Here is a 23,609-nt window from a genome sequence, read left to right on the forward strand (position 1 = left end):
TTTAAAAATGTGCAAATCTGGAGATATTCCCACATGTAACTATAACTACAAGCTAATTTTTCCATGAAGTTCATATTTGTTTTTTTAAGCTTGACTATTTTGTCTTAAGTCAGTTTAATAAAAATGCTTCCCACAAAACATTAAGCTTTAGATTCCACTTCAATCTTATTATTATCTTATTTTTCTGAAAGTTTCGGGAAAAGTTGTAGTCTAGGATTTTATTGCAGCAATTCTCTGATTTCCTTTCCTTCCCCCTTCCCCTTTCCCCTTCCCCCTTTCCCCTTCCAGTGTGATGAGGTGGCTTCCTTTAAGACCTTATATGACTAATGGTAAGTGATGTAGTTTTCCAAAACCATTCAATAATCTAATGTTAACAGGAGCAGAGTTGGACCAATAGGGAATGTTCTGAAAACTATCCAGGAATTACATGGAATCGCAGAATAATTGAGATTGAAAGTGGCCTCTAGAAGTAATTTATTCCAAATCCCTGCTCAAAGCAGGGCCAACTCAACCAGACTGCTCAAGGCCTTCCTCAGTGAAGTTCTAAGTATTTCTAAGGATGATACCACAGCCTCTCTGGGTAACTTTTTCCAGTGTTTTACCACCCTCCTGGGGATTTTTTTTTTGTCCCCCAAAGTTTTAGTTTTAGTCAGAATTTGCTGTTGCTGCAACTTGTGGTTTTTGCCTCTCATCCTTTCACTGTGCACCTCCAAGAGTGGTCTCTCTTCATCTTCTCTAGGCCTTCCCATTACGTAGCTGCAGACAGCAACAAGATTCCCTGGCTGCCTTTTCCTCTAAAGACTCAGCAAAGCCAAGTCTCTCAGCCTGTCCTTCTGCACGAATGCCTGCAATAGGATTATTCAAAGTAAAGTGCACATGAGAAGGCAGATTCCCTGCTGTATCTAACTCACTTTTCAAGGATAGGGACAGCTCTGCCAGACCTCTTTTATCCTGAAGCCCTGTGGAGCTCTGATATGAATTATTGCCAATTGTAGATGACAGAAGAGATGTGCATTGCTTAGTTACAAGAGAACAGCTTTGTTCCATGTGACTGCTCCTTTTATTGCAAACCTCACTGTGGCACAGAACAAACCACACTGCTGTTGCCTGCTTTTCTCTTCCTTTAAGGATCATTAATTAGTTCATGATAGTAGCTACACACCTCAAATGCATTTCACTTCATGATTGAAAATTGCTTTGGAGGATTAAATTATACTTGCAAAGGTACAGATGTGCAAGGGGGACTAGGAGTGACACAGAAAACAGAGCAAAGCCTGTGCTTGGAGAAGATGAGGACCTTACCCAGAGCACCATTATGGTGGTGTCAGTGGCTTCATGGATACAAAGCTGGGAGGAGCCATGCTAGCTGCTTTATTATGGATATTCCTATATTCTATAGGTTCTCATATACATTGGGTTTTGAGGCTTCTTTTTGCCTGAAACTGCCTACGTTTTAGATTAGTTTTAATGCAAGAGATTTTAAGCCAGTTTTGAGGGAGCCTATTTTTTAATCAAAGTTCTGCTTTTGAGACACTAAAACTCTTTAAAGGTGAAAAAAAAATCCGTAGAGATTTAAATAAAACATATATTTGGGGAAATCCTAGTATGTCAGAGGAGGGCTGCACCAAGTATGTTCCCACAGAGGTAAAAATCTGGAGGAGTAAGAGGCCACAAAGATTTTCAAATGTCACAAACTGTGTTAAGAATATAATTGTATTTTACTGGGTTATATTAATAAAGTTACCATTGTAGTGATTCTTTGAATCATAAATCAGAGATTGTTTCCTAATCTCTCCTTTCCCACTATATTTTTGTTGGCTTCTATTTTTTTATTTTTTTTTGTCATTTAGGGATGAGTTTAACACATTTGTGCTGAAGTTGCAGTATTATTTAACTTTCATTTCTTCCTAGTTCCTCTTTTTCACAGATGACATTTTGTTCCACACTTTTGGGCACTGTAATGCAAACTGCCAAAGCTTGGGATCCACAAGATCAGGTATTTAGGAATAGAAATGTAGATACCTGCACCCACAGAATAGCAGACATATGCAAAAGGATGAAGAAGAGCTGCAAAAATATGCTAAGTTCTGAAGTGAGAGAAATAAAAAGGAGAATCTATGAAAATATTGAAATTGTTGCTATACTGTAAAATTCTACTGCTATAGAATTAAAGTTTCTTTTAAACTATTTAAGGAGAAAGCAGGCAAAACTCATCCTTCGGTGCTTTTTAAAGGTATGCAGTGTTGTCATCTTCCTAAGATTCAGTTAATAGTGTTCAAGGCTTGGATGATATGGGCTTGGATCACCTACTCTGTTATATCTGTCTACCACATGCTCTTAATATTCCCACTCGTACCACACTGGTGGGACAAAAATCAAGCACAGCAAAAATCTGTTTTCCATGAGTGTAAAATCAAAGATGAAACATATCTTTGAGAAGTTTATTCATCCTGTCTTGACAACACTGAGAAATGGAAAATTCAGCAATTCATGTGCTAATTTCTTTCAATGGTTATTCATTTTAATAAATATTAAAATATGTGCATTATTTCCCATGCAGATTTTTCCATCTTCCGTTTCCCAATCTCTTCTTTTCATGCTTTTCTCAGTGGAAGTCATTAAGTATGTACTGTTTTTTCCCATGGAAGTGGTTCTACATTACAACTTCTCTGTTTCCTTTTTGCCAAAACCTCCAGAACACTTTCTTCAGCTTCTGAGCTCTGTCTTTGTAGCTGTTTTGGCTTCTGCCACAGTGCTTCACTGTCATTTTGGGGCAACAGAATTTCTTTCAGGGTGTTAGTACCAGTGTCTTAAGTACCAAATGCACACTTTTAGTCTGCATTTTACTCCTTTTTCTGTTCAGTCTAAGGACACGACCCATATAAATTGCCCAGTGATTTGTACTGTCAACCCCTTTTAGAGTCACTCTGCAAGCAGTCATAAAACTTTCATTCTTTGTTTCTTTAGATATATCATACTAGGTGGTTATATTCAGATTTCATTCAACTGGGACTAGCTTAATAAATTAAATAGATCATAAAATATGGCTGATGTTCTCTAATTGTTATTGCCTATTCTACCAGTCTTTGTTCTAGCCTCAAATTTAGTCAAAAGAGGCTTAGCTTTCAAAGTTATGAAAATGTTGAAAAATGTGTTCTTCTGTTTATTCCTCTGAAACTCCACTGAAAATATCTTTGTTCAGGAATAATTTTGTGCTTTTAAATAACATTTTGAGACACAAGCCACTTCCTTGCAACTTACTAGGGGCTTTGCTGAAACAATATGGCACACAGTCTGTAGTGTTAATTCAAACACTTCACAGAACATTATTACACTTACAGACTTTTAAAATATTTTTTAAATCGATCATCTTTTTAAAGTCAGGAATGAGGCTCCTTTTTTTTTGAGGAGACATAATATAAATAAAATCATGTGAATGGTGTTATGTTCCCATCTTCAATTTTTTTCATGTTACTTTAATTGCACAGATATTAGGCTGGCTAGTCTGTGCTTACCCAGGCATCTTTTCTGTCCATCTGGATCACAGTTCTTCCAGCCTGCTGGAGCCTCCTCAGCAGCCCAAGGTGCATTAAGGAGGAAAATCTATAAACCAGATGCATACACATCTGTCACTTCAAGAACTCTTAGACATTAATTCATCATGCCTGTTTATATATATAAAATTCTATTCCTAGTTAGTAATGTTTGATTTTTCACTTTGTTTTTAATAAGCACTCTACTACTAATTACTGACAGGTATTTCATCCCTTTCATGCAAAAAACCCTACATCATCCTATTTCTTTCCAAAAACATTAACAGAAGTATGTAATGAATGTTAAGAATTATATTATCTTTATCTAGTGATGGACCTGCACCCTTGCTGAGAGCTTTTTTTCATCTAAATAGATTGAAACAGTCCTTTTTGTTGTTCTTAATCCTGCCAGATTATTTCTTTGACATTTTTAGAACCTAGTGTAATTTCCTCTACTTGATACTTTTTTATTTACATCATGTGACTGATTTTTTCCTTTTATTTCTGATTCCTTTCTTTCACCATGGAACCAGGAAGAACTTTTGAGCCTCTCCTGCCCTTTCCAGAGTCTCATCTCCTTCACTGGAGACATTCAAAACCTGCCTGGACTCGTTCCTGTGTGATGTGCTCTAGGTGACCCTGCTCTGGCAGGGGGGTTGGACTAGATGATATTTCGAGGTCCCTTCCAACCCCTATGATTCTATGATTCTATGATCTGTCACTACTAAAGATTGGTCATTAGGATCTGTGACAGAAGAGCAGTAGTTGGAGGACCCATTTGCATAAAAACTGGAGGTGCAAATGATGGGCTCAAACTCTATGGCTGTGACCCCAATCTTAACGCGGTGTTCCTGAGGAGAGTTACTTACATCCATGGCATCACAAGTACCTTTTTTGCTAGCTTTTTTTCACATTGTGAGGGTGCCTGGCAGCTTTCCATTTTCTTCCTCTGGAGGCAAGTTTTACTATAGTTTTCACTTGAATAGTTATATGAAAAAAATACCCAAACCAACAAGAAACCATATGCAAGGGCAGAGGCAAAATTATCTTCTCAGCTGAACCCAGTGAATCTTGACAACAGACTCTTATTCCTCTGTCCTGAGATATCTGAGTGGCAAATTCTGCCCAGAGGCTCGAGAGTACAAATGTGTGGCTAACAAAAATTGCAGTTTTTACTTGAAAGCAGAAGGTAACTGAATTTTCACTGGAGCTTTGAGGGAATACAATAATAATAGTTTGTGACCTTTTAAGTACTGTCTCAGAGGGGAAAACAAAACAAAACACCCCAACAACAAAACCAAACCATCGTTTGCTTTGTTGACAAAGTGCTCTGGTTCACCAGTAAGTAGCAGAGTCAAAGCAAGGGAGAAGACAGGACTATATATCCACAGTTTTTGGTTGGAGTGGGGCACAAGATGACCAGCTTAGGTGGCAACCAGCTGTTAGATCAGATCAGTAAGATTTTGCAACCTGAGAAGCTATTTCAAACAGTGAGGTCTGTTTCTGAGCATCACTGTTGAGAAATCACCCTGAAAAGGTTAGGTAGCTGGTTTATCCTCTGCAAGACAAGCAAAGACATGATGATCTCTTGCCCCCTCAGTGCACTCCTACAGAGCTTGCCTTCTGCTGAGTTTTCTTTCCCTCAATAAATGTAAAAATCTAATGTCCTTTTAATTTGAACAATTTCCTTCTCTTTGAAACTGGACATAGAATAAGTTAGAGACATAGAATTAACTTCAGGTTAAGCACACTTCAACACAGACCAAAATGGGAAAAAATAACTTTTACTGTCTGTAAAAGGCAGGCTTATTCTTATGTCCATGTGGAGTACACCTGTACATAAATGGAAGAGACATGTCAAGCCTGCTCATACCAACATCTAAATATATCAAGAACCACGTCCCTCAAAGTGCAAGCTTTTCTATCCAATACAATTTTCAAAGAGATGAAACACACAAGTAATTTCAAATCTTTAGGAATTTGGACTCATTGAAACAGGTGAACTACTGTATTTAAACGTGGTTTTAAAACTAATATTTTTATTTACAAGCAAAAGATCTGCAAATTTGGCAATGAATAAGGAAAACATAAAAAGGCAAGTAGAAAGTGAAGGAAGGTTTAGAGTTGATGACATAGTCCTTCAATTGTCTAAGCACATCCTAGTGGAATCAAGCTGCATCAAGTGAAGTTCAGATTAGACTTTAGGAAAAGACTCTCTGCTGAGATGGTGGTTGATCACTGGAACAGGCTCCCCAGGGAAGTGGTCACAGCACTGTCAGAGTTCAAGGAGTGCCTGGACAATGCTCCTAGTCATGTGGTTCAGTTTTAGGAAGTCCTGTAAGAAGAAGGGAGTTGGATTTTATTATCCTTATGGATCCCTTCCAACTTGAGATATTCTATGGTTCTGTGATTCACCTAGGTACTTGACAGGCTGATCAATGGTATAGAATAATATAATAAATTCAGTCTGACAACCTGAGGAGTTCAGTGTGGAGATGATGCTCTATGTGAAGGGCATGCAACCCAGCAGAAAATGGAGGTGTGTAAACAAGAGTAGAGTTCAATCAAGACTGACTAACAAGGCAGAAATTAAATAGCCAAGTTGGTGGGTTCTGTTTTGGGATAGCAATCCTTAGCTACCTGCTTGATGTGTGCCTGATTCCTTAACCCAGGGGTGTAAAGTGTATGTTGCAATTGTTTCCTTTAGGGAATATGTTTTTGGAAGTGCTAAAATGTTTTTTTATATATTTGCAAAAGGACTATGTCACTGATGACTGTCCTATTTTGGGTAGAGGGAGAGGACAATTTTGAAGAAACAAATGTCACCTTGATATAGATCCAAAATTAGAACTTTCTGAAACCAAAATCATAGAGACTCAGTTTATTCTGATTTAGCTCTGACATTCAAAAAAGACCTAAAAATAGTCCTGGATATGACAGACATTTTGGGTTTTTACTTGATTGTTCACTATTCATAGAATCATAGAATGGTTAAGATTGGAAGGGACCTTAAAGATCATCAGGTTCTAGCCTCCCTGCTATGAGCAGAGACACTCCACACTAGACCCCTTAGAACTGGGCCAGATGGAGCCCCTGGGGTGAAATGGAGGGAGTTCCTGCATGATGAAGAATGGAAGGTGCTAAAAGCTAGGAGAAACTTCAAGGTCTGCCAGGCAAAAGGATCACAGAAAGAAGATGGGAGCCTGCAGCTTATGCACAGGCGGCAAGAGTTTCAGAGAGGAGCAGGGAGGATTACTAGTGTGGGCTCTGCTGCTTCTCAGAAAGTCCATGAGTTAGAAGTGGCAATGGCTGTTAAAGTGTGGGGCGTCTCCTCCCATGGTGCCAAGATGAGGCAGAGGAAAGCCATGTATGATCCCTGCGTAATTCCTGTTCAGTTTACAACAGTCACTTTTGTAGCATATATGCTAGCAAACAAAGTTTGGCAATATCCCAGACCCACGATGTGATTGCCTTTGCTGTTATATTATTAGCAGGTTTCCAGTGTGTTTTGGCACTGGCCACTACTGCATGGCCTGAGCACAGCCCGGGAGCCAATCCTGGTGCAGAACCAACCCCGGGGATCAGGTTAAATTTTAGGACAATAGGAGAGTTGAGTGGCACAGACATGAGCTGCTGCAAACCAGCTGCCTCAGGGCCTGGGAGGCATCTTGGAAGCATCGGAGTTACTAATTTTAACATGGATTTGAGGCCTCTCTAATTAAAAACTTCAGGGTTCTAATAAAACCTCCATCTTCTGAGTGGAAAAGTCTCTCAGATCTACCTCACAGCTCTAGTCAGCCCAGGGTCCCATGGCACTGGGGGTAAGCCACCCCTGGCAATATCTGCAGCTTCCATCAAACACACATGAGTGTGAAAGCAGAGCTGACTGGAAGCTGAAGGCCATCATTATATCACCAGAGCTTCAAGAAGTGCAGGAAGTGAACCTGTGGTATAAAGATTTTTATTTTTTTTCAAGTACATTTTTTCCCTGCAGTCAGAATGTCAGAGCACCAGGAGCAAATGCTCCGTTTGAGATCTCCAGGTGGGTGGATGCTGCAGTGTGCCACGAAACCTGTTGGCACTGTGCAGTCTTTGCAGCTTTTGGGTTGGCTGCCTGCCAGGAACTTGAAACTCACCCTTAATTTGCTTATTTATTATTGATTGAACACTGCACAATGTGCCACTTTGCATAAATTTACATACCTTTTAAATTTTAATTAATTAATCTATTTTTTACAATTGTGACTGTATGCTATCAATCATTTTCATGAACTATAAGGAGATAGAACCAGGTGAACAAAGCCAAAGGAGCAAATAGCACACTTTGACCTAGGATCCACCTTTCTTCCCAGTGCTGATGTGATTTTTGAATCAGGAAATGAGCCAATTTTCTAATTGTTCCCATGCTGCTACTTAGCATAGACCTTCCATTAATGCCTCTAAAGCAGATGCAAGTCCATTTAACTGCTGTGAATTACTCTTCTCAGAGTTACAGAGCAAGCACTCTGACCAGCAGCACTGTCTTGTGGTGCAGTATCCCTTTGCCAGGCTAGAGAAGATTGTGAGGGGAAAAGAGGCATGAAACAGAAGGACAGGTAAGGAAAATTATACTCACAAACTGGCCATCAAATATTTTACCCCTTTACAAGCTTTCATACCCATAAAATATTTTTTTAAAACACAATTTCTTCTTTTAAATGCCTCTAAGCTTGTTTTTGAAGTGAGTAAGTAAATCTTGAAGCTTTGTGATCAAAGGAAGAAGGCATCTATTTTCTGTCTTCAGTTGCCAGAAAGGAGGGTTTAGAGAAGAGCCAGAGTCTTCCCAGGGATGCACAGCAATAGAGTGGGAGGCAATGGACACAAATTGCAACAAAGGAAATTCCAATTCGTTATTAAGAACAAAATCTTCACTGTGGCAGGAGTCAAATTTCGGAAGCTGCTAACAGAGGTTGTGCAATATCAGTCCTTGGGTATGTTCAGGACTCAACTGAACAAGGCCCTGAGCATGTGGACCTGCTTTGACCATGGGGCTGGATGAGATGAACTCTGGAAGGTCCCTTCTAACCTGCAGTATTTTTTGATTCTGTGAGATTTAGGTAGACCTATATGAATCAGAATAGCTTTTTTACAAGATAAGCTTCCATTTCAACTAGATAAATATAATTGATAATTTAACAGTGCATATGACAGTGTAGTTCACAGTGAAAGTCTGTAGCCATTTAAGTGATGCATGAGTACTGTGCTAAAATTAGTTGAAGAGAATTCAGCTACCTCTTTTGAAGGATATTTCATGCATATAATATGCAAAAGGGTGGCACAGGATTTTGTTTCTCACAAGAAACAATAAGACACAATTAAGTAAACTTATCTTAATTAAGGCACTAGGAAATTATCCTTCAAAGCCTGGCTGATTATGCATGAGGTGTATCAGTAAGTTTGCTGTGTAGGAGAGCTCAGGTTCTATCAATTCAGTGAACACTGAATGTTAAGTATTGCATGTGTACAAGGTAATATGTCTTCATTGAAGTGCACAGGAATTATGTGTGAAGGGGGTGAATATTCCTCTGCATGGAAATTGCCTTTTAGGATAGCTAGATAAGTATTTAGAAACCTTCTTATGGTAGAAAACTGCTGTAGCAAAACTGTTGCTGAATCATTGGTTCATATTTTTTATCGTATAGAGGCTGGTAGAAAAGTTCTGCAGATAATGTGTAAGTCAAAGTTCTTCTAGGAAAGATGGATGAAATTTTCACCTAAAAATACATTTTTAATGCACACAGTATTTCTTGCTATGAAATGAAGATACCTGAAAAGCTGGTTATTGATGGGGACAGAAGATGTTTACAGCTAGTCTTGCTTAGAGAGCTGCTTTAAGCAGCAAAGCAACCAGAGGACCACCATGTTTTCTGTAAGAAGAGTTTATTTTTAATGCTGCTGGCAAAGGAGACCATGAAGTAAGGGGGTGGGGGTTGGAAAACTTACATAAAATATGTTGAGAGAGATTGCCTGTTAATTCTCTTCTTTTCTGATATATCTGGCAACTGAGGTTGGGTTGTGTTTGCCAAGATGGTTAGGACTTGTATAGGCATTGTGACTAAAATAGCTGAGGCACCATGGTGAGTCTTCCTCTTCCCGTTTTAAAGCTCCAAATGTTACTCTCAGCCAAGAAGTCATCCATAAGATATTTATGTGGATTTTATCTCTTACAGTGCCATTTTTAAGCTAATCAGTAGAACGATGACAAGAGGAGCAAAACAGAAACTATGAAAGATCAGCTACAGGACTTTATTTTGTCACATGTGCTCCATTAACAAAATACTTACTGTTCTTGGAAAAGATACATGTCATGTAAGAGGAAAAATGTTCCCTGACAGTGATGCAGCTGGATATTATCTACAGGCACTATTTGTGTGTTGCAGAGGGGAAAAAATGAACAAAGTGAACACCTTATTATATAAAACACTGATTTAGGAACCATCAACAACATAATATCTTGGGCTTAGATACATTAGTGTATTTAACTCCTGGGGCAGTCATCGAGAGTGTAGCTTCCTTTGCAGAGAAAATCTTATTTTTTCAAATTATCATTTTTTAGTTAATGACACCACTGTGTATTAATAGACACGTAATAGAGCACCTCTGGTAAACTGCCTACTCTGCTCACTTGTCCTTCATATTACGACTAAAGGGATTAACACATTTCATATGAATTAAATGTAGTGCTAATATTTATACCTCACCAGCCAGAAAATGAAGAAGTAGCTTATGATTATGGAAAACTCATATTGTAAATACTGACAATGTAATGTTTATAAATCAGCAACATAGGCAGAAGGCATCTTCTAACACCTGTGTGATCATTATTTTGTGAAAACAACAAAATCATTTTTAAAAAATATAAAGAAAAAAAAAGATACAGAGAAGAAACTATATATTCATTGCAAATTATTTGCTCAGCTCTGCTGGTCTGTCATAGTCAGAAAAGCTTTATTTACTACACTCTTTTTTTTGTTAGGAGATAAGTAGTATATGGTAAACATACATACAAGATTTGCACTCTTCCTCCTCCTAAAAGTTCTTGTTATTTGGCTGGGTAAGAGCTGAAGAACAGGAGTGCAATAGGATGTTTACTGGGAGGCAAAGTCATTACATCTAGTGGTAGAAAACAAATGGATTTTTTTCCCCTCATAACTTTCTGGTACAAGCTGACTCATTTTTGCATGCCCAGAGCTTTGATGATACTTTCAGGGATGTAGTTTTTTTCTTACTTTCTGACAGAATTCCGTGGTGTCCATAGGTCACACATTGCCAGAGCTCATCCCATCTTTAAGATACGAACCCAGCTACGATGTCCACAAGGACTCATCTTCTTAATTGTCCCAGTCTTTCACTGTGGACTGTAGACAGTGTTTTCTTTCTAAGAGTCATATTGTTTTATTTAAAAGTAGCCCGTTGTTGTCATCCTACTGCATTTTTATAAATTGTTATTGAAGTCCTTGTTTGGTATCAACTCAAAGTACTATGGATTGTCCGCTTTCCCCATGTTCACCCCAGGGTCACTTTGTTTATATTGTTCTAATTCAAGTATGTCACTTCCCATTATTCCACCCTGAAACTGCATTTTAAAGGCCAAAAAGTGTGTTCTCTGAGAACTGGAGCTAAAAAAGTTCCTTTAATTTTAATCCATACTCAGCAACAGTGCTTATTTATTGCTTCCTTTTATACCCCTCAAACTGGCATATGTTACTCCCTGCTATGCAATATTAACACTGAGAGGGCCAGAGGATTTTTTTTTTCTCTGATTGTGGCTAAAAGCAGGGAAAAAGACTGGATAAAATTACTGCTTGGACTCTGCAACTCTTGCAAAACTCTCTGCTTTGAAGGCGCTTAGGTGGCCTGCAGCATTAATATTTAAATATGTCCTTATTTTTAGTTTATCTTGGCAGTACTTGCATGAAGCTGTGCTAAGATGAGTTTCAGAAGCAGTGATCATCCCAGGACACACAGGAACAAAACTTGTGCTGCGAATGTCCCAGGTTTTTAGCTACTTTGCTCCTGCTTTCCTTTTCCAAGGTGCACTGCTAAAAAGGCTATGGCATTGTATGCACACAGAAGAGAAGACAAACAGCTACCTCCTCCCCACTGCTTCCCTCAGCTTTTATCTTTGTGTTTTCCATATGATTTGTTTCCAGTTCAGGCATCTAGAGGAAAGCTGGTCAAAGGAGTAGAAAGCTACAGATCTATGTGCTGAGAAGTGCACATCCTCAGCTTTAACATGTACCATCTCTCTGCTCAGCTCTTCATCATTTCCCAGTAAATCCCATTTGATAAATTACAAAATATTAACAAAATGTTATTATTGTATCTACATATTGTGAGTTATTTCAGTACGGATTCACTTGGGGATTCTGATGCTGTAGTGAGAATAAGTATTTATATTTCACCTTCTTTAATTCTCCAGTTCTTCAGTTAAAGGTCTGAGAGCACTTTCCCACTCCTAATTAATCCTCGAGCTATAAGTAGTTCAAGAACAGGGCATCTAATCAGTGTCCTGGTTCCTGGGTCCCACCAGACACAATCCTTACAAAATGGCAACTTGTCCTTAAGTGCCCAACTCAGCTCAGGCTCTGTGGAAGTTCATTGCCAGATATGTGATGGGATGAAGGACATTCCCTGGCTCGATGGTTACTGCTGACCTGTAGGTGGAGTGTCATTGCCATTCATGCCTTCAGAGTGCCCAGAAATTACAGGAATGACTGGGCATGAAGGTCCCCTCAGGCCAGGCTCACCAGGGTGCCGTCACCCTTAGCTAACCAAAAGGGTTTCTGGTAAGAGCTGAATTATTTGGTGTGGCATTAGAGCCAAGGCAGTAAATCTCCAGTCCCCACAGCCTTGTGAACCACGTAAAGCTACAGATGACTCCTGCTGAACTGAAGGAGGATTTGCCACGTCCCAGCAGTTACTTCTTCCTTTCCTTTCAGAGCACTACTTCACTCTCATACAGCTGCATATATTCTTCCTTGCTGGGAGGTACTTTCTTGGAGCATTTGCAAGAAATGGGAAAAAAACTGCAGAAGTAAATTTTACAAGAATGGCTGGCACAGACTTAGCTGGAGTATCACCTGCTGTCCTTCCTTGGCTTCTCTGCAGCACAAACTGCTGTAAATGTTCAGGCTCCAGGCAGCACAACCACAGAGTTCAAGATGAGTAGGTTAAATTCACTCATGGTGTCATCCAAGCTGGTTGATTTGGAGCTAGCATGGGTGTCTCTACATTGCTCTGCCATCTGCATTGTGGTTAGTCATCCAGGCTTCAAACTTTCTTTCCTGAAAGAAAACTGTAGGAGGGGAAAACTTAATATAACGTGTGTGTGCACTGATTCCTGTGCTAGCTCATTGTCACAATCATTGCAGAAGGCATCCTCAGGCTGTGCTTCTTAATTTTTTGCAATCTACTGCAAATGCTGGCCTGAATTTCATGGTTGTCTCATGAAGACTGTTCAGTGTGCTCATCTTTTGACCCTTTCCATGCACAGCCCCTTGCAGCACTGCCACGGGCAAAGCAGATCTGCTCTCTCCACCACACATACTGTGCCTCTTACCATGGTGCCTGTAGAGCTGTTCCTTTCTCCACACATCAGTAATTGCTGTAGGTAACATGAAGGACTATGCCAAGCTGACAGATTTTCGTCACCATCCTCAGAGGAGTCAAGTGTATCATTCCTGTGCTGTACTTCTTCCCCAAATCAGCCACCTACTCCTCCCACCACCGAGTGCACGCAGAGTTACACTGCGAATCACAGGAGGATCTTCATGTTGCTCCACCATTCTTTACCATACAAAGCTGCTAACTCCTTTTGTCTCTGCACCAGGCTTTTAAGGAGTTGACTGTGGGGCCTCTGTTTGTGTAAAAGGCATGTAAAAGGTGCTTTTCTGGTTTGCTACTGAATCTATTCTGTATTACCTAACAGAAAGTAGACCTTGAGCTAGTTTCCCAGCTCTTGGAGTTAGTAAGTCCTTTATGATTTGGTTTGGATTTGAATATTGAGCTCCAGACAAAACAAACAAACAAACAAACAAACACACCAAAAAAACCCCACAAACAAACAAAACCAAAACAAAACCAAAAAAAAAGAAAAATTCTGGATGCTGAACTATACAGAGTTTTTTTATTCTTTTATTCAGCTGAACCAATCTAAGCTATACAGAAAATCAGCATTTGTATGAAGTCTCAGACTGCTCCTGAGTTATTCACTGTCTTATAAATGGGCTGCTATAGCATTCCATGTTCATGGGGTGCTATAAAAGGCTTTTCAAATCAAATCCAGGCAGCCTCTGCAGAGGCTCTAGAGAAAGTACCATCTGGTCTTCCTTTAAGCAGCTCTTCTTTATTACCAATATGATCATTCATATCCTTAAGACTCTGAAGCCTCCATTAAGAGAGTTCAGCCTTCCTAACTAGCAAAGCAAGTTCTTGTCATTGCCCTTGATCAACTGGAATTGATCTCTTGGGTGTCTGTTCATTCAGACCTCACTGAATATCCTCTTTAATTCTCTTTTTCTGTATTTTTTCAAAGGCAGTCCTCATTCAGAAAGAGGATAGAGCTTGCCCTCTGCACTTGCTGCAAAAAAAAGATGTCGTTTGAAGAAGAAAAGTATTGTAATTCAGAAAAATGTTAGTAAAGTAACTTGTACAGTCCTTTACATCTTCAAAGCCCTGTGCCAGCTAATTTAATAATTAATCTAAATATACAGTTTTATTAATTTGTACTTATGAGGATTAATCTTAGAAACTTAAACCCAGTTTAAAAACTGTTCTTAAATGGAATTGCAAGTGTGCTATATTGAAAGGCAATTAATTTCCCCACTGCCTTGCTGTGGCAATTAAATTAATTTACATCGTTTCTGCTGTTTATTTTGCAATGCATGATGTACATAGGTTACAGCAACAAAATCTTCTGTCTGACACAATGTGTGATACTATTTTAGGGTAGATTTATGAAAGGACAATTTCTCACTGGAATCAGACCACAGACGGTGGAATAGCTTGTGAAATTCATAAATTCTCAGTGGTCTGAGCTGGAATTAATAGTTTGGTAGATTTCTGTAGTCAAAAGGTATAATGATGACCCTACTGCCCTTCAGAGAGTACAGGTGCTGAAATTCCCTGCAGCCAATGCTTGCTTTTCTCAAGTGTAATAAAAGACCTTTACAAGTAGGGTAGTTGATTTAACTTGATAAAAGGAAGGTCTCAGAATTATCTGCAGTCATACAGATTTCATGATAATTCTTAGTTGAATTAGGGAGAGAGGGAGATCTAAGTTAGTGCCTTTGCTGAGAGGGAGGAAGGTGGGCAATGATGTGGTGCCATCAAGGTTCTGGGATTTGTCTTGTAAGGGGCCCAGTTGAAGCTGGGCTGTTGTGAATTGTTGCAGATCAAGGCAGAGCAATGGGCTGACATCAGAGGAGAATTATTCACAAGAAACCAAGTTTTTTTAGATCCCCTGATTATTGGAAAGCTTAGGTTTCTGGTTATTACTACACTTCTAGATGTTATTGTCTGATAAATGTCCACGTCCTTTTCTAAATCCTGCTGGGCTCTTTGCTTTAGTGATACTCTCTGACAGTGCCATCAATGGCCTATCAGATGGAAGAGCATTTCCTTTAGCCAGTGTAAAACTGACAAAAAATCATTAAAGGAATTGCAGAGCATAAATACTGAATGCAAGGTACTGAATAAACACCTCTTTAGTTTTCATTATGCCAAGAGCTACTGACCAGTGTGGTGATCACCTGACCATCTGGCATAGCCTAGAAATTATCTCTGTTGGTGCACATTTTTTCACCTGGAACTCCGGGTCCACATTGTGGAGATACTGTAGATCTCATCTTGCGTCACTGCGATGTGACTTAACTAGCTAATTTGTGATCTTGATAGTATCAAAGCTGCCTGCAGTTAGTCTTAATTTGAAGTTTCCTTAGCTGCTTCTTGAGTGGAAAAGGTAACTACTCTTGTTATTCCAGCTGAGCGCCCTGATTTTTCCTCAGTGCTGGTTGTGCTCACTTTAGATAGCAAATAGGATGTCTATGATGTGTAGTCAATATAGTCCATGTGACTAGGGAAGAAAGAAATCATGTTTTGGCAGCAAACAGCAATACTTTTGTCTTTCTTTCTTAGAACATTTCTAGTTTGCACCTTGAAGCAAAGAACATCCAAGTCGATACCAAATGTGTTTGCTACAAATGCCTAAAAAACACGTACTTTATATATATATAGGTACACAGAAATCTGGCAGCCATATGGGATTTTCACACACCTGTCAGTAAAGTGAGAAAGTTCAAATGTGAAATCTCACATTCTGCACCAGAACGGATGAACAGAGCCCCGAAGCCATGAGTTGTGTGATGAGTGTATCCATTCACTGAGAAGGAAGCAATTTTGCTGTGCACCACACTGCTGACTATTATGGCAGTATCAGCTATAAAATATTTCCCATGGAAAAGTAACATGGAAGTCAGGCTAGCTAAATAAAAATTGCAAATAACTGAAAGGGGATAGCAATTTTCCTTGGAATCATGGCTCTTGTGTAATACCACAGACTGTGGTTTATGCATGCCACCTACACACAGCTATGAAATATTGCAGTGTCTCGCATTATTGTGATATTGGTCAGTTTTACAAACCTGTACTTCAGTTAATGTGGGCGGAATTGCAGGTTGAGGGTTATGTTGATCAAGGAGATCACAAAGATTCACAAAATACTGCTTGTGTCTTAATCACATTGCTCCAAATTACTCTAAGTCAGTGTCATGTTTACATGGAGTCTTGGGGAGCCTCTTCCAACCCGAATGGTTAAGCAAAACAAAAAAGAAAACAGATGCCATTTAGGGCATTCTGGCACATATGGTTTGAAACCTGCCTTTTATGAAAATAGGTCAGAAAACCCCAGTTAGTACACAAGGCAACAAACTGTGGTGCTTATGCCATTGTAGAGAACCTCCCCAATTTCAAGTGAAATGTGTAAAACCCTGAGAATAGAATTTGGCTTGATAGGGCAGACCCAGTGGCATAGATTTTTTTGCTGCTTCTGAATGAGTCAGGGTCTGTCATTTGGAATATTTTCTGCCCATGTTGGATGATTCCCAATCAGCATCACTGGAGAATCCAATTATTGGATCTCAGATGCCCTTTCCTCTGAGAAAGAAAGAGACATCAAAACCATTACTCTAAGTCCTGATATGCCCCCCCCCTATGCTCTACCACCCAGCTATATACAGCTTTTCTCTCATACAAGCCACTATAGTAAAAGCCAGTAGCACATGCAGGGACACTGCTCGTGCCTCTGGCCTTCAGTGAGTTTTTTCCTCATATAGTGAAGGTGCTGAGCACAAAGAGACCCATGAGGAATGGGGGAGGGGAGGAAACAAGCAGCTGAGGATGGGAGAAAAGGGATATATATAGGACCTGCTTTTGCTATGCATGAAGTGCAACACCCTGTTCCCACATGGTGATGCACATCAGTCGGTCCAGATGGTGAGATGGGTTGGGTTTCTGCCTGGGGCTGCCATGCAGGCTTCATTTGCATTCCTCTGCCCAGTTGTTCATGGAAAAGCATCCTGGCAATGCGCAGACATTCACACAACTGTGCTCACCTTCCCAAGCACAACCTTCCGTCGTGGTACCAAATGTTGGGAGAATTTTACCGGCATGGGGAATGAAAAGAGCTGGCTCAAGTTCAGGCTCCAAATGGAGCCCTCTGGGAGGTGTCACCAGTGATGTAGAAATAGAAAATCATCCCAAATAAAGTGTTCATTCACACTCTGTGGTGCTACAAATAGCCTTGAGTTTGTGTAAGACACGTACAAAATTCCTGGAACTCAACCCTGGAAGAGCAACTTCTGCTCCATTGTAGAAGATTTGCCATACCAAACCTTTTCTAGTGGCTGATCCCTGGCTATGCACTAGCAGTGCCATAACCAGTTTTGCTTGTTAGGGGCTAATTGTGAGCATTAATTTGTGGCATGTGCAGCAATTGTGATTGCTATTGCTGCAATTAATCCCATTTGAAAATGTTTCATTTAAGTGATTGTATTAATGGGCCTAAGTTTTAGCTGTTCGGTTCCTTTATTTTCTATCTATACATTTACTTTAAAAACAGTGCAAGCATATGGAAAAAAGAAAGTAGTAGGGAAATGAATATCATTACAAATATATATATATAACTTAGTGGACATTCTTAAAACCTGTCAGCGTTTTTTAAGAGGCTTTTCAAATGTACACATAATTTCATCTAATAAATATATTGCTTTTAACTGTCATTCTGCCTGGAGTATTGCTTTTAGGCTATTCTTGCTAATATCCATGGAATTTGCCTGAATAATTTCCATTCGTGACAGTGGAAGTTAGGAACCGTGTGTTAGACTCTAAAGAAGAGCTGTGTCTTTAAGAAGGGAAGATTTAAAAAAAAAAAAAATCATGAAAACTGTATCTAGAGGAGATTGAAGCTACATTTACTACTGTATTAGGAAATGTTTAAGTGAACAATTCATATCGGGTAGATGGTTTACCCCCTGTGTTTTGCTTCTGCTCTGAAGTGCAGTTGATCATTCCACCTTAACAAGGTGCAGTGATTGACAGGTAGAGATGTTGCACAGAGCAGAAGGTGGGAGTGTGCTCTATTGGTTTGTGCTTGTACATCCTGAGCACCAATTACTGTCACTGCTGCCAGCCCTGATGTGTTTATCAGGATGAGTTATAGCAGAATATATGTACACAGGCAGTTTGTATGCTGGATGACCACCCCCTGTGATGTAAAATATGAGAGTCTGGGAGCTACCGTTTTATAATTCATCAGGTTCAGCAACTGAATGTTGTTGGTTGGCTTAGTTATAAAGGCAAGTGTGAACTGAACAGCAGACAGGAGCATCTCGCATTAAGAGTCCTGCGAAGCTGCATTTGGTGCCTGGGCTCTGCTTTTGTTCAAGTGAATTCAGTCCTCGGTGAGTGATGGGGGTTCTGTTGAGCTAAAGCTGTTATTATATAAGCTGGGGAAACCTGCCTGCTAGTTTTATGTGTATTTTGCTGCTGGAAGTCCTTGTGTGTGGTTGTTTTTAGATTTTGCAATATTTTCAGTTGTGTACGTTACTGGCACAAAATGAGATGAAAAGAAAAATGCAATGATGAATTATTCACCATAGTGCTGCGAGGATCTCTTCTAGCTAAACTTACTTTCCTTTAGTGAGTGCGTTGAGGGTTCAAAGAAGCTACAAAGGAGCAAATCTACCTGTCATTTAATTGCTTTTATTAGCAGTTAAAGAGAGTGATAGCTGTGGCTTTTGTAACGAGAGGAAGAAAAAGATAAAATCAGAAGCATTTACAAATTCTTTGCTTTTATCTACATGTGGCTTTTCAGCTGCAGCATGGAATCTTTTGTGTGCAGCGAGGGGCTGCAAAGAATTTATGTTGTAGAGCTTTTTAATTAGATAATCAGTAAAATGGTAGCGTCTCTCTGTTTTTGTGGTAATATGCTTAGTATCACATTAAAATGAATGATTCCCCATCTTGCATAACAACGGTGCTGAAATATGTGTAAGATGAAAGGCAAAGGGAGACTTTGAAACAAACTGTGGGAAACATGATGTGGCACAGCTCGGCAGGGAAAGGTGTATTTCCTATGCTTTACTTTCTGAATTTCAACAGCTTTAGATTCTTTGCTCTAATTATCACTTGCTTTGTTATGACCTCTGTATCTTTTCAAGCAAGCTTCTTTAATATCTCTCTGTGTTTTCTTGCCAGTAACCTTTAACAATCAGTAAGCCACCAATTATTTATGTTGTTGCTTTAACCAGAAAGCACTTGAAAAGCAGAGTTTATGAAACTGAAATGTTAGCATTGCTGCACAGTACCTGTATCCCTCCTTAGGAGAGGCAGGTGGTCATGACTGACAATTTTACTTTTCCTTTTGCCAGTAGCAGTATTACCAAAGGGACAATCATTGCTCCTGTCTCTTTGTGCCCATTCTTTTTTTTTTTTTGCCTTTTTTTTTTTTTTGGAGGGGGGGTTTGGAGAGGCAAGTTTGTTTTATGAAAATATCAAGAGGGCTTGGCAGAACAACACCTGTTGTCTTACTGTTGTATTATTAGTAACTGGAAAGAGACACTCTCTTCCAGAGACCTCTCCTCTGGTATCAATCCAAAGTCTTTACTCAGTAATGATTTAGACTTGTATTGTGACTTTTCATCTAGAAATAACCTATTCTGTGAGTTATACGTGAAGCACTGAAGCTGCAGGAGAGATCCTGTTTTAATAAGGTATCTCATTTTAGCATAATTTTTTATTTAAAGAGGAGGGCTACTGGCAAAGTGGCCTCTGCCACTGACTTCCTTTGCAGAACAGATTTGCACTTATTCTTTATAAATCATAAACGGGAAAAAATCAGAATTTCTTGAGAAGATTATTTTCTGGCAGCCTAACAGACTACAGCCTATTTCTAGGATAGAGTATATACCTTTCTCAGCAGTGCTTTATTTAAGAGCATTTTGCTGCTTTTTAAGCATTCAGAGCTATTTTCAGTGACCCCTGTGCTAGCAAATGAGATTTCTTGAAGTGTGAGCTTCTGGCTTTGCAAGTTCTCCTCCTTTCAGAAGTCTGTGATATTGCACCCATCTGTCTAGGCATTTGTATTGCATGGATTGCTATGCTGTCAGCTCAGTGCTCTGAACATTAGCCATGTAAATCTATGAACTGCATCTGAGGAAGTATAAATTAGGACAGGAAAAGCAGCCCTAAAGGGAGACAGTTGTGATATGGACATACGGCTCTTGTGGGCACCAGAGCTCCAGACTCACTCTTTGTTGTAACACAATAAATTAAGCTACCAACTAGTTCAGTCTACAGGCAGTGGGATGGAGGCTTGGGCACAGATGAGACCAGCTTCCTGATGCTTGGTCCAGATAAGAGCGAGGGCAACCAAATGGAAATTAGCCAGAGGTTGTGGAAAAAATGGTTTTTAATCCTGGGTGCGTGCCTACTGCTCCTTTGTGGTAGTAGTGTTTGTGAGGGAAAAACAGCAATGACTAAGACTTGTATTTTTAATCCTCTCTGGTCTGAAGAACACAGTTGTTTTATGTGGATATGAGTTGGCTGCTGTGATCCATGCCTCCCACCTCACAGTAAGCGACTGTGGTGCTCTCCATGGAGCCCTGTGCCTGAAATCCCCTTAGTTACCAGGGCTGGTCTGTGTGGTGAGTACAGGTACATCCTGCTGGAAATGCACTACCCCACGACTCCAAGAAAGACGTTGGTTTCCTGTTCATTTCTGAATAGAGACAATATTTTAGGGCTGATGCATAACACTCTTGAGTTGCAGAAATCTGCTCTCCAAGAGGAATCTCTCTCAGCTTTTGCCTTATGGCTAGAGCTGAAACCAGCCAAGGCACCTATGTTCAGATTCTCTTTCTCATAAAATGCAGATGCCTGGGGGAAAACATCTTGGATAAAACTCCTTAGCTTTAGAATTGACCGTTTTTTCTTATTTCTTTGGTCTGAAATACCTTAGGTCTGCTGACCTTTAGGTTTACTGTGAAGTCCCATGGATGGAGATGGTCAATATTTTTGCTGGAGTATTAGATAACCCAGCATTCCTCTTTGGAGAGTTATTTTTCAGTTTGCAGTAAATACAGCTGAAGTGTGACTATGTAGTTGTGCAACTGTGCTTTTTGTCCATGTCAAAAGTGACTGGGGATTGCAGCAGCAGTGTGCAAATGCACATTTGTCTGTATGTAACACCTCTATTTTGCTCTTTCAAACACACATGCCCACAAACAGACTGTTCTGTTAAATAAAGGAATCAGTGCCTAGTTCTGAAGTCTCAAGTATAGAAAGCTCTAGTGCATAGTATTAGAATTTAAAACTATTAACTCTCTTTTTAATTTTAAATCTCCTTACTTTTTATTGAAGAGACTGGCAGTGTGCTATCTTGCAGCATTCCCAGATTTGAATTCAGTAATCATGACAGTTATGAAACTAAACCATACAGACACCAGCAATCGTAGTGGTGTGCTTTCAGGGAGAAGTCCTTGAGTGGAGAAATATTTGGAATGATAGGTTAGATATGTACTCTTCTCAGTGTTGGGAACAGCCAAAACAACTTCATGGCAGGGAAGAGGGAGAACATAGTAAAAAAAGGTGATATGTCAATGAATAACAGTATGGGGTTTTTAATGTCCAGATAGATTGGCAGAGAAACACCATTTTAAAGGATTATCAAACATTTCGTGCATGAAAGGAACAAATTTGGTAATGGAAGCAGAGAGAGAGCATGTTCATAAACACAAAGTGCTCTGTGATGTTGGTCTGTTCTTTGTGTTGGGAGAGAAATGCATGCAAAGGCCTAATCCTGGAGAATAGATTTTTTTCAATCTTGTATGATTGTACAAACAGGAGAGGATATTCAAGTTACAAAAACAATTAAAAATTCACTTGTAAGAAAAATATGTCTCATAAATACTAAGTTTAGTTTGTTCATGGGTGCAATTGCTTGGTTTATTTAGTGACTCTCAGTGTCTTGGCACCTGGATGCCTTGTGCTGATATTAAAAAAAAAAAAAAAAAGGGAGCTTTGATGTGGAAAAAAAAATAAATAAAAGCAAGATGCATAAACCCTGCACATTCTTTTCTTCCACATGGTTAAGACAACAAACAGATCTAGAAGAAACAGTAGAGGCAATACAGGCCCACTGCTGAAAGAGGTGGGTTCCCTGGTGACAGAGGATATAAAGAAGGCACAGGTACTGAATACCTTCTTTGCCTCTGTCTTCACTGCTGCAGACTCTCCCCAGGAGACTCAGATCTCTAAAGCCACAGAAGAAGTCAAGATGAACGAGGAGTTTGCTTTGGTAGATAAGGATTGGGTTAGGGATCAGTTAAGCCGTCTGGACATCCATAAATTGATGGGTCTGGATGGAATACACCCAGGGATGTTGGGCCACTCTCCATCATCTTTGTTAAGTCATGGGCAACAGGAGAGGTGCCTGAGGACTGGAGGACAGCAAATGTCACGCCAGTCAACAAGAAGGGCAAGAAGGAGGACCCAGGTAACGATAGACCGGTCAGCCTCACCTTGATCCCTGGAAAGGTGATGGAACAACTTGTTCTTGGCACTATCTCTAGGCATATCAAGGATGAGGGGGTCTTAAAGAGCAGTCAACGTGGTTTTACCAAGGGGAAGTCATGTTTGACCAACATTATAGCCTTCTGTGAGGAAGTAACTAGGTGGATAGATGATGGTGGGGTGGTAGATGTGGTTTATCTTGATTTCAGGAAAGCATTTGACACCGTCTCCCACAGCATCCTTGTAGATAAGTTGATCAAGTATGGGTTTGATGATCAGGCAGTGAGGTGGAGCATGAACTGGTTGAAAGGAAAAAGTCAGAGAGTTGTGCTCAATGGGACAGAATCTAGTTGGAGGTCTGTGACTAGTGGAGTCCATCAGGGGTCGGTACTGGGACCGGTACTATCCAATATTTTCATCAATGACCTGGATGAGGGAACAGAGTGTGCCCTCAGCAAGTTTGCTGGTGACACTAAACTGGGAGGAGTGGCTGACACACCAGAAGGCTGTGCTGCCGTTCAGTGAGACCTGGACAGGCTGGAGAGTTGGGCAGGGAGAAACTTGATTAAATTCAACAAAGGCAAGTGTAGAGTTTTGCATCTGAGGAAGAACAACCCCATGAACCAGTACAGGTTGGGGGCTGACCTGCTGAAGGGCAGTGTAGGAGAAAGGGACCTGGAGGTCCTGGTGGCCAGGAGGATGACCATGAGCCAGCAATGTGCCCTTGTGGCCAAGAAGGCCAATGGCATCCTGGGGTGTATTAGAAAGGGTGTGGTTAGTAGGTCAAGGGAGGTTCTCCTCCCCCTCTATTCTGCCTTGGTGAGGCCACATCTGGAACATTGTGTCCAGTTCTGGGCCCCTCAGTTCCAGAAGGACAGGGAACTGCTTGAAAGAGTCCAGCACAGAGCCACAAAGATGATGAAGGGAGTGGAACATCTCCCTGATGAGGAAAGGCTGAGGGTCTCT

At 40.1% G+C, this 23,609-nt stretch overlaps 1 protein-coding gene across 20 annotated transcripts in view; it reads left to right on the forward strand.

Annotated features, from left to right (window-relative positions):
- Positions 1–23,609, forward strand: part of DLG2 (discs large MAGUK scaffold protein 2) — a 1,033,121-nt gene that overhangs the window by 886,041 nt on the left and 123,471 nt on the right. Inside the window, exon 1 of one of the 20 annotated variants that reach the window (XM_051620505.1) lies at positions 18,231–18,532. The exons of the other annotated variants lie outside the window; for them this stretch is intronic. The gene's annotated coding sequence lies outside the window, so the exon portion shown is untranslated. Of the gene's footprint in view, positions 1–18,230; positions 18,533–23,609 lie in introns of those variants that run through there. 20 annotated transcript variants of the gene reach the window in all.

Source organism: Apus apus, chromosome 1 (genome assembly GCF_020740795.1).
Source record: "Apus apus isolate bApuApu2 chromosome 1, bApuApu2.pri.cur, whole genome shotgun sequence".
Lineage (NCBI taxonomy): Eukaryota > Metazoa > Chordata > Aves > Apodiformes > Apodidae > Apus > Apus apus.